This window comes from Chelonoidis abingdonii, chromosome 5 (genome assembly GCF_003597395.2).
Source record: "Chelonoidis abingdonii isolate Lonesome George chromosome 5, CheloAbing_2.0, whole genome shotgun sequence".
NCBI classification, from domain to species: domain Eukaryota; kingdom Metazoa; phylum Chordata; order Testudines; family Testudinidae; genus Chelonoidis; species Chelonoidis abingdonii.
Genome location: NC_133773.1, coordinates 36,180,890 through 36,193,049, shown reverse-complemented (window position 1 = coordinate 36,193,049; position 12,160 = coordinate 36,180,890).

Genomic DNA, 12,160 nt, shown 5'->3' with positions numbered 1-12,160 from the left:
AACAAGGGAAAGAGCGTTTGGGACGAGAGGGGGCGGCGCTTGGAGGTCTGCCTGCAATCGGCAGACGAGCGCCTGGCATAGAGTCGCTTGTGTGCCAGGAATAATTGATCAAGCTGCTTGTCTTTCTTCCTGCCGCTGCGTTTTCTGGGGATCTGCGTTTCCCTTTCCCAGTCTGCACTTTTTCGATTCTCTGTGACCAGGTGATCCATAAAACTCTTGCAGCAGGTCTTCTTTTGCTTTTCGCGCTCTTCCGGAGGTTTGGATCTCTGAGCTGTGATAACACGGAGCTGAGAACTCAAGGTTGCCTTGAATGGAAAGAAAAGGCCAACACTTAACAGAGCAGGAATGTGTTTATATCTCAGACAGTTATCACGCACACAGTGAACCCGGCAGGTAACATCTAACAATTAGGATAATTTCCAACAAAGAAGCACACATAACAACAGGAGCCCCGAAATGGTACAAGGGGAACTGAATTGCTTCAGGGCTGTACTGGTCCTCGGTTTCTGTGTGTTGAAAGCAAACAGCTGCAAGTCACCTTACACTGACCGGTCCCAAATTTTCACAAGAGTTATTGGAAGATATCTACTTGCTGCCCGGTGTCATCAGGGATAAGAGCGACGGCCCGCGGGTTCTTCTACGCAAGCAAATTCAGCTGGCCCCTAATGCGGATTGCCTGTGTGCAGCAATGTCCCCCACCTCGCTATCACATCTAGGCTGCATGCAGAACCCTCCCTCCTCTCCCAAAAAATTTCCATCCTGAAAATAAAAGCCGCTTACCCGGAACCCACTCCTCTGTTTGTCCTCCACCAAGTACCAGGTGCTGCGACTGGCTACCTTCCTCCTGGCTTGAGAAGAGCTCCTGGCTGCATGCCTCCAGGGGCTCCGGGGTGTCTCCCCCCACCCCAGTACCCTCACTCTCAGTTTCCTCCTCCCCTTCTCCTTTTCCTCCTCCTCCTCCCACCCCCCCGCTCTGAGGTGTCCATTGTGGTCCTCAGATTGGTGGTGGGGTCACCCCCAAGTATTGTGTCCAGCTCTTTGTAAAAACGGCAGGTCGTGGGAGCAGCACCGGAGTGGCGGTTTCCCTTGTGGGCTTTGCAATAGGCATTCCGCAGCTCCTTCACTTTAACCCTGCACTGCTGTGCGTCCCGGTCATGGCCCCTTTCCAGCATGTCCCTTGATACCTGCCCAAATGTATCGTAATTCCTATGGCTGGAGCGCAGCTGGAACTGCACAGCTTCCTCCCCGCAAACGCTGATGAGGTCCAGCAACTCACCATTGCTCCATGCTGGGGCTCATTTGGCGCGTGGAGCACGGTCACCTGGAAAGATTCACTGATTGCACTCCACGCCTGGCTAAGCAAACAGGAAGGGGATTTTTAAAATTCCCGGGCCATTTAAAGGGTGGGTCACCTGAGGCCAGGGCAGTAGAGTTCGAACTGATGAGCAGAGTGGCTGAACAGGCATTCTGGGATACTTCCGAATACCTCTAGAGGCCAATAACAGTGCTTTTGGTGGCAACACTGGCAAAGCAGCGCTGCATCACCAGGGCTGCAGTTGTTATTCCCCAGGCCGAGGTGGAGTACATGCAGCGCTGTAGCCAGGGAGATACAGCGCTGTATGTGCCTTGCATGTGTGGACGGTGAGTGAGTTGCAGCGCTGTAAAGCCACCATCAGCGCTGCAACTCTCCAGTGTAGCCAAGCCCTTAGAAAATCATAGCCCCAGAGATTAAAGGCTAAGCACCGTAACTTCTTGCTCCACCTCCCTGATCTCTTTAACTAATCAAAACGAATATAAAATCACAAAGAAAAAAAAAGTTTTATTGTTTTAGATGTAGCCCCAATGTGTCTAATCAGTGTGCTATCCCCAAACATAAACTAAAATAAATACTAGTAGCATAACATGTTTAGTTTTCTGCACTGGTAGGGAAAGCTTTATTCAATTCTAGCCATTTAGAAGTAAATCAAAATGAATTAGTAAACAAAAGAAAGGACTGCTCTCAAATCCAATAAAGTGATAGGCACTTTAATGCTTCAGGGAATCATTGCATAGCTCACTCTGTACATCATCACTCTGGGCTTCCCACTGCTGTCATTGTGGGCAATTCTAGTTAATCAGAAACACAACTTTCCCTACAGAATGTGTCACTGACTTTCAGAAATAGCTGTCAGTCTAGTCGGTCTCAGTGGATGTTTACGCATATTCAGTTTTGGGTGCTTTGAAGATTCTAATAAGAGGGATAATGGTGTTCTCTCACACCTTTAACTGAGCATAACACTTGCAATTGGTCAGTGCTCTGTTATCCCCACAAGATCAAAGAGGTGTGACAAACACTGGGTGTGTTAATGTTTCCTTGGAAGGGAAAAGGCCATTCCACTTTCATAAGTCCCAATTGACTGTAGCAGTCTCAAAAACATTTTGTCTCAGCATTGCATTTCTCAAAGCAGACATGACTTTCCAGCGTCTTTAAAGCATTGTGGTCCAATTTTTCAAAATGACCTTAACGTGGCCTAGGTTTTGCAAGTTAAATTATTCACATATCCAATATTTGTGCTCTGCTACAAAGTGCCCACAAGCAATAGTATTTATACATACAACCATACTTGTCTGTGCCAATGGAGATTGTGCATGTGAAAGCTATTACATGGGTTATACACCCACATTAGGGACCATGGAAAAAATTAAAACTGAATACATACAATTTTGTATATAAGCACAATTGTTGGTAACACTTTCAGAAGCTTCAATGACTGAACTGCCAATCTCTCTACCGATATTATGGACCCAAATCTGCTGCCACTGACTGAAGTAACTAACAATTCTTTCATTTATTTCTTTAGGCACAGGATCAGAATCATACAGGAGAAAAGTATGAAGAGAGACTAAAAATAAAAAGACAGACAACCTGGTTACTATGCAGAGGTAATAGCTCTTCTATAGCTAGGGTGACAACCAACGTCCATTAAAAAAGAAAATTATTGCTCCACTCTAATTTTGGCTTGAAAAAATCCTTCTTCTGACATCTGGGAGCATGTTTTTGTTTTCTGGAGTCAAGTTTAAGTACTCTGGACATCAATTTGTTACTCTATAAAATATCTTACAGCAGGGGTCCCCAACATGGTGCCTGTGGGTACCATGGCGCCCGCCAGGGATCTAAGTGCACCCACGTTCTGGCCAGCGGACGATCATCCTCCGAAATGCCACCGACAAGCTGAGTTATCCAGAGGTGGTATTTTGGCAGCAACGCCTCTGGATGACACTACTTGTCGGCAGCATTTCGGCAGTGATGCCTATTGATGTTGCTGCTTGTCAGCAGAATTTCGGCGGATGCTCGTCTGCCATCATGGTCCTCCGTGGGTCGTTGTCTGGTGCCCACCAGAGGAAAAAGGTTGGGGACCATTGTCTTACAGTATTTAAAGTTGCAACAGAGACCACCTTGGAGATTATACTCAGGCATACCCAGTTCTCAATTTTTTCCCCTTACTCTTCTCTTCATTGAGTGATTCCTCCAAGAGACAGCAAAAAGAAAAGAAGATCCTGTATGTACAGACAAATGGGTACACACAGCTTTCGCAACACCCAAAAGTAGTGGAGAAAGATGAAGGAGTGATGAGTTTTTCTTTCACCATGGTAGCAATCCCCTTTGTTCATGGCAGCTTTCGATGTTATTGAAGCTGCAATGAATTGTTCTTTATCTGTCCTATTGCCTCCATCTTCTAATATATCACTGATGCAGTAGTCTCTGCCATTCAAGCACTACAATCAATTTGAATCTAGGGTAGATTTGCTAGTCTCTAAAACTAACTCTTCAGAAGGGAACATTTGGAAAACTGCAGGAGAAAAATAGTGAGTGAAAAGTCTTATCTGACAGCACTAAGACCCCATACGTGTTTTTATTAAAGATAAGTAGTCCTTCATAAAAACTGAGCTTTGTGACAATAATATCAAACTTGTGTAATGCTAGGATATTGGTCTAAGGGAAATCTGTTATAATTAAGTAAAAAAACACATTTTTTTTCCTGATGTAGCTACTGCTACAGAGAAGTTCATAAAGAAATCATTGATACTTGCATCCAAGTAGCTATCACTTGAACCGTACCACTACATTTTCCTGCAAAACTCAACTTGATGGTAGATTGGAAGAAAGCTTCATCAAAGTAGGAAAAAACAGACAACAGTTTTTTATACGTTCTGTGATGGGGCAAGGCCAGATGGCTACAGTAAAGTACTGGAAACAGGTATGGTTAGCCTATTGGCATCCCAGGGGTGGGCGGGCAAACGCCGCCCACATCTAAAGGACCTCCCCCCAGCCTAAGGGAGGATCCACAGGGCTAGAACACCAATGATTCCGGGGGACAACGAATGAAAAAAACAGGATCAGGAGTGGAGGTCATAGGGCTAAACTAAGGGAACCGGATGGGGAAACCGAGCAGAGAACCCGGACAACGCCCACTGCTCCTCAAAGCGTCAAGGGAGCCAGTGGACGCCGCCCAGAGGAATTCGCCCGGATGCGTGAAACAGACGGAGGAACGGAAATAGGCCCTACAGTCGGCAGGAAGTCCGTCGGCCAACCTCCTCTCCCGGGTGTTGTAGATGGCCAGTTTGCCAGGGCCAAAGGAGGTGAGAAAGGAGATCCCGCGACTTCGTGGGCCACGGATGGGAGTGCATAGATAAAAAGGTGAGGGGAAAATGCAACCAGAAACGTAAAAAGATAGTCAGGAGGAGCCGGAACAGGGGCTGCAACCTGGCGCACTCCAAGTAAACGTGCGCCAAGGTCTCTTCACGCACAGAAGGGCAGGTGTCGGGGACAGAGGTGAACGCGCCAAGTACACACCTGCTCACGGCCCCATGAAGGAGCCGCCAACTGACATCCCCAGCGGGCCCGGGACCAGGGCAGAGTAAAGCCGGCCCAACGGGGCTTCTCACCTCGAGAGGTGGCAGGAGGTCCCGCCATTTGTATCGGGGCGGACGCGAGGGTGAGGTAGTGAAGGGTGTGGAGCACGAGCGTGTATAGAGTTTCGTGGCGCGGTCTGGAACAGAACGCTGCACGGCTTGCGAGAAAGGGTGAGGGGGCCGATTGGGTCCACGGGGCAGGGGCCCTATAAAATGTCACATGGGCCCGGGGTGGAGGGTGGGCGGGGCGTGCCCTCTCGTAGGACCCGGTCGAGGTAAGCCGAGCAGCAGGCAGCAAAGCGGCCCTCCACCTCCTGAAGTACGCGCCTGGGAGTATGAGGTCTGGAGAGCCCATGCGCCGGGCGAGCGTCAGGGGATCCAGCCAATCTCCCCGCTCGTAGTCCAGGAGGTCTCCAACCCTGGTGCCTCCCGCCAAGACCAGCCTCCGGCGCCGCGGGGACTCCGCCACCTGCACACCAAGCTGGGATTGGTAGCAGGGGGCTCGCGAGGAGGTCGGCCCCCACGGTGCCACCACGGACCTGGTCGCAGAAAAGAGCTTCCAGGTCCGGAGGAGGTCTTGGTAGAAGACCGGCAGCCAGAGAGGTCTCGCGGAAGACCTCTCGGATGGAGGTAAAAGAGCTGCCGGTCGTATCGGAGCCCTCGGAAGCGGCGGAGGAAGGCGTGCGCCAGTACGCTCCACGCCGGACTACCCGCACCATACAGGAGCCTCTGCAGGGCCTGGAGGCGGAAGACACGGACCTGAGTGCGAAGGCACTTCAGGCCCTGCCCCCTTCCTCCAGGGCAGGTGGAGGACCCTGCAGAGACCCAGTGCGTCCCTGGCCAAAAGAACTCCAGAATCCTCATCCGGAGGTTGGTCAGGAAATCCGGGGCCGGGACCAGGGTGTTGAGCCGGTACCAGAGCATGGACAGGACCAGTTGATTAAGCACCACGTGCCCTCCCCCGAAGGGAGAGGCACCGGGAGTAGTCCCGTCCATTTCCGGAGCCGCCCCGCCACCCTGCCCTCCAACCGTGCCAGTTCTCCGGCGGAGACGGATGCGTGAGCAGAGAGTAAACGCGGAGATAGAGCAGCGGCCCCGCGTCCAACGGATGGCCTGAACGCGGGTGAGGGGCGGAGCCTGCCTGCACCGTCCCCGACCACCAGGCAAGAGCTCTTGACCCAGTTAACCCGGGCGGAGGAGGCCGCCGAGTAACAGCCTGGCAAGCTCCACCCGCGCCAAGTCCGCCGGGTCCTGACCACGAGGAGCACATCGTCAGCGTTACCCGACAGGACAGCCGCAGCTCCGGCTCCCGAAGCACCAACCGTCAACCTCTCGCGGAGGAGACAGAGGAAGGGCTCGATCGCCAGGGCGTACAGCTGGCCCGAGAGGGGGCACCCCTGCCGCAACCTCCGCCCGAAGCTGACGGCTCGGTCAGGGTCCAGTTGGAGCCTGACCAGACACTCCGCAGAAGCGTACAGCACCTGGAGAAAACCACAAAACGGGTCCGAAGCCGACACGCTCGCGCAGAGTACCCAGGAGATACCGTGATCCATCCTGTCGAACGCCTTCTCCTGATCCAGGGACAAGAGGGCGAACGACAGACCATCCCTACACCCTAATTCCAGAAGGTCCCGGACCAGATACAAGTTATCAAAGATAGTGCGGCCCGGGACGGTGTAGGTCTGGTCTGGATGGACCACGTCCGCCAGCACGGACCCTAGACGTAGCGAGATGGCCTTTGCAATGATTTTTGTAGTCCGTGCTGAGGAGCGAGATGGACGCCAATTCCGTAAATCGCGGAGTCCCCCTCTTCGGCAATAAGGCGAGCACGGCTCGCCTGCACGAGAGAGGGAGGAACCCCGCCTCTGCAAAGACACTCGGCCCAGACGGTGACCAGTGTCTGGGCCGAGAACGTCCCAGAACACGCGGTAGAACTCCACGGTCAGCCCGTCCATGCCCGGAGATTATATGGTGGGCGTGCGACGGAGGGCTTCCGAGAACTCGGCCAGAGTGAGAGGCAGTCCAGCCGGTCCCCGTCGCCCGTGCCGACCGTCGGGAGCACCGTCCCAGAGTACTCTGCAAGCGTTAGGATCGGTGGATCCGGGGAGAAAAGGCCGCGTAAGAAGGCCCTGGCCCTCCCGCACATCTCGCCGGGTCCGTGAGGGGGGTTGCCGTCCTCCGCCAGGAGGCAGGTTGACGTGTTTCTTGGCCCCCCTCCTTTTCTCCAGGGCGTAGAAGAGCGGGAGCCGCGGTCCATCTCCGAAGGAGGCGGATGCGGGATCGAACAAAGCTCCCCGGGCCCGATGGTCCTCGAGGGCTGAAGCTCCTCCCGCTCTCCGCACGCTCCGCAGAGGGATGGATTCCTCGGGCTGGCGGCCAGACGCCTCTCCAGCTCCAAGACCTCCCGCTCCACTGCTCTATGCCGCTCCCTCCGCGGCTGGCGCCCCGGTTGTAGTCACGGCAGAAGAGCCGGGCGCGCACCTTCCCCAGATCCCACCACCGCCGCGCCGAGGAAAAGGCGCGCCGCTGCCCTCGCCAGGCCAGCCAGAACTTCCCGGAAGGACGCCACGAAGCCCCGATCCTCCAGCAAACTTTATTAAGTGCCAATAGGCGGCCCCGCTCTCCGCGCAGAGAAGAGGCTGTCACGGTGGCAAGATGGTTGATCCGAAAGGGGGCCGGCCGAACGCCGGAGGAGTGGGCGTAAAAGTGGAAACGCGATGATAAATGCGGTCCAGCCGGAAGTGCACGACCGATGGGCCTCCACCCGGACGAAGGTGACGTCGAAACGTCGTCGGTGGTGTCGCGGCCAGGCGTCCACCAGGGAGTGCGCGTTCGACAATCTCCCGGAGAACGTCCGCAGGCGGCGCGCACTGCTCGGTCCGCGAGCGTCCCGTTCCTCAAGGGTGGTATTAAATCCCCTCCAGGACCAGGCACTCACGAGGATCCAGGGAGCCGAGGAAGGCGGACGCCTGCTGAAAAAAAATGCAACCTCTCCGGGCCCGATGTCGGGGCATAAGCATTGACAAGATTAACCCACAAGCCCCTCCATGCGGACCCGGAGGTGCAGCAAGGCGGCCCGGCACAGCCTTCAGTGACCCCCAGCACCTCGGGCCGTGTAGGTCGGGGGAGAACAGGGTCGCCACCCTCGGCCGCGCAAACCGAGAAGTGGCTAAGTAGGCTCGTTCCCCCACATCCAGCCGCCAGCTAGCTTCAGCGGCCGGATCCGTATGGGTCTCCTGCAGGAAAATCACAGAGTAACCCGCCTCCCGAGGTAGGAGAGCACCTGGTTCCTGCGGAGACCCATCCTACAGCCCCGGTGTTTAACGTGCAAAAGATGATCGGTGCCATGAGAGGGCTGGGGGGGTCCTCGCAGCAACGACACGCCCACAGCCTCCGGCAGGCCACGCAACAATCCGTGACTACCCCATAGGTGACTAACGAGTCACGGAAAGAAGGCGGACCCGCTGGTAGGCCGCGGCGGCCTGCTTCCCGGTCCTCTTACCCTCCCCATGAGGGCCCTCGCGGCCCGGAGGACTGATGGAAATCCCCCAGCGCTGGAGCGCAAGATGGACTTTGTTACGGGAGCCACGGACGTCGTCGAGGACTCCGCAGCTCCTCCCTCAGCGCATGGGGGGTGGGGTCACCGACCGATGACTGTCCCCCAGTGGGGCCCCCCGTCACAGCCCCGTGGCCCACCGAGGCGGGCAGGCAGGGGGCAGACCCCCTACGTGGCGTCCGTGGGCCGACGCCACGCGACCCGCCCCGCTCCCGGTTCACAAGGGGTGGCGGAAGGAAAACAGCAGCCCCTGGTGGGTCGGGAAAGGAAAAACCTAGCGGAGCCGCACCCTGGGGGGCATTCCCAGGGGCGGCACTGGCATCACAGGAGGTGGGGGGACAAGGACAGGGCTAACAGGAAGTGGGCGGGGATCAGGGCGAGAATCTGGGAAGGGCAGAGACCGGGATCCTGAGCCCCAATAGTGAGCCACTGGACGGTGGCTCCTTCTGGTCAGGCTCAGGGATCTGGGAAGTGGGAGGGACCTATATGATGCGGGCGCAGCCAGAGTGCAGCCGTGGGGCAGCCTCGGCATCTGGAGATAGATGTTTGTCAATGGGGTCCCGCCTAGGAAAGAGGCGGGTTCTCCACACCCAAGAAGGATACCCCTGGGAACCGGGTCCCGGCAGCGGGCACTGGCCGTCGCCTTATGGGCTCGGCGGCCAGCCACGAGGGCCACCCGCAGCCGGGTCGATGGAGGAATCCAGGGACCCTCAGAGGTGGGAGCAAGAAGTAGCGGTAAGGGGAAAGGAACTCGGGGACAGGGGACGGGGTGAGGTCGCCCAGATCGAGGCCCGCTGGCAGAGGGTCGCCTCCCCTGCGTGACTGGGGTCAGACCCAGGGCCTCGATCTCCTCAAAGATGGAAGGGAGATCGCCCTCCACCACCCAGGGCCCTCCTCGCTAGCACCCGAGGTGACACCACCTCGGCACTCGCAGAGACGTTGAGGGGGAGGGGTGAGAGAGGCTCCTTGGGGCTTCCAGGAAGGGACCCCGAGGAGGGCGGCGTTACCTCCGGTGGCGCAGATGTCCCCGGCCGGCACCACAAAGTGGGAGTCATCAGGGGGCAAGGCGGAAGGCTCGTCATCGGCGCCCCCCTTCCTGCTCTTCCGGGGGGCCTCCGAATCTGCAGGGTGTAACGAGACTCGAGCCTTTCCGCTTGCCCGCTTCCCCTGCACTAAGGACCAGCCCTCCATGCAGCATCGGGGGCTGGCTAACAGGGGTCGGACCGGGGGGCGAGGCAATGGCTCAGGGACTCCAGGAGGCAGTGGTGGGACGGCAGAAGTGAGGGAAGATTCCCCCTGGGACGAGCCCTCTCCCACGCCGCGGTATCCCCGCTGCACCCCTCCTCTACACGCGATGGACGAGAAGGAGAAGGAGGGCAGCTTCGGGTGCCTGGCGGCCAGGGGTGCCGGCGATGACAGGGCCGGCACCGTGCGGGGCTCAGGAGTCCTGGACGCTCCTCCGTGCTGGCAAGGGGCAATCCCTCCGGATGTGCCCATCGCCCGGCAAGAGTTGCACCGGCCTCCCCCGTCGAATAGTGCACCGGTAGTGGGCCCCTGGTAGGGGACCAGAAGGACCCCTCGAGTGCCTCCCGCCACGCGCCGCCGCGGCAGTTGAAGCTGCACTTGCCGTGCGGAACGAGAGGACGTGACGAGGGCGGGGTCCTTGCAGCCCAAGGGAGAGGGTGATGACGGAGATGGGGCGCCCAGGGCAGAAAGGGCGATAACAGGGCGGCATTGGGCAGGAAAGGAGGGACGGATGTCAGGACCAAGCGGACCCCCAGGTCTTCCAAGGCTCCAGGGGACGAACACGCCCCTACCGCTAGGCCCCTCTCTACCGCCTCCTGGGCGCGGCCTCCGATGCGAGGAAGAAGACCACCTTCCCGTACATTTTGGAGGCCGCCACGATGGCCGTGGGCCCACCACCCTCGCCAACGCCCACACGTAGGTCTCCACGTGGGCGCAGGCGACACCAGGAGGCAAGGACGCCGTGCTTCCGGTCAAGGTGGGAAAGGGTCCCCGGCCACTGTAGATGGTGGTGGAAGCGGTGTCGGAGGAGCGCGGTGGCAGGCGGGGGGGCCGCCGCCACCTGGGCGTATGCCTTGGGGCCGGGGGAGGGACACCCACAGACTGGTGGAGGGAAGCGGGAGGGATGCCGCAGCCGGGAGCGGGGCTGCGGCAGTGGGGGCAGGTTCCGCCATGGAGGCTGGCCTTTTTAGGCGGGCCCTTACCCTTCTTCCACCCCGACCCTTCCCACCGCTGGGGAGCTCCCCCAATCGGAAGGGGGGAGGGCCTGGCAGCAGCGGAGGTTCTCCCGGTACTCGCCGCTGCCAGTGCCCAGCAGGGGCGGAGGTTAGGTGGAGCGGCAGCGGCGGTCGGGTATGGGCTTGGGCAGTGGACATGGGGCAGGTGGAGGAGGGGCAGTGGGAGCATCGCGTGGGATCTCCCCCGCCGCGCTCCCCGCCAATAACGAGAAGCGGCGAGGGGGACAAACAGCGGGGGAGGGGAAGGAGAGGATGGCGACCACCCCTCCCCGCTAGGCTGCAGGCGGGGAGGAGGGTGCCAGAAAGGAAGGCTAAAGGGGCGCGGGGAGTAACCAAGGGACCTAGGGGTGGAAGGATGACAGGTGTACCGACGCAGAGGGGGTTTCCGGCTCCTCCAGTTGCACTGGGGGATCAGGGGGGACAATGCAGATGGCGGGGGTGCAGTGAACAAGGGGAAACTCAAATGGGGGAAGGGCACAAAGCGCATGGGGGGGGGGCGTGGGCGCACGAGGGAGGGGACCAATCAGGGCAGGGGAGCACAGGGTGGGGGAGAAGAGTAGCGGGAATGGGGCAGAGGGACCACGGGGATAGCTGCAGGGCTGGGGCAAAACTAGCAGGGCCACAAGAGGAACATAGGTGGGGCGGACAAAAGGAAAGGGCAGTGCCAGGGGAAGGGGAAGGGGCGCCCACAGGCCACTTGTGCGAAAGTCAATTAATTAGAGCTGCCTGCGCTGCAGGCCCAAAGTGATGGCATGGGTGGGCGTGGGATCAGGGCGAGCAGCTCAGTCCCCAGGCAGGAGTCCAAAGACGAAGGAAAACACAGCCAGGGGTGGTTGGGGGCAACGATGGTGGTGGGGGCGAGGGAACAACAGATGGACCGGGGGCAGGCCAACTACGCCACACCCCCGGTGGTCCCAACAGACACAGTTCCAAACCGCCACCAATAGAGCCAGGTTGAAAAAGACTCAGTCCCAGAATACCCCCTCCACAGTGGTATTCACGTGGTTCCCAACCAGCAGGCGGTCTCCTCCTCCTCCTTCACCTTCTCCGGGCTCCAAACAGCTCGCCAGCAGCTGCCCCAAGTAGTCCCAGCACTCCAGGTGGTGGTGGTCTGGGTGTCCAGGCAGGAGGGAACTCCGCTACAGAAGGTGTCCTCAGCAACAAGAGCTGGGGTCCCTCACACCCCCCTTCTGGGAAGCAGGCCAGCAGCCCCCCTCAAGGGCTGTAGGTGAGTAACAGCAGGAACCGAGGGGGGGGGGGGGAACCTACTAGCCAGCCAGCAAGCTGATAGCAGAGAGAGGGTGGGTGGTGGTGTCTAACCCAGCCAGGGAGCGCAGAAGCAGGAACAGCAGCAGCAGTAGCAGCAGCAACAGGGCCAGGCCCAGCGCCCAGCAGGAACAGCAGCAGCAGCAGCAGCAGCAGCCCTCTCCCTCTTTCCTCCACAGCAGAA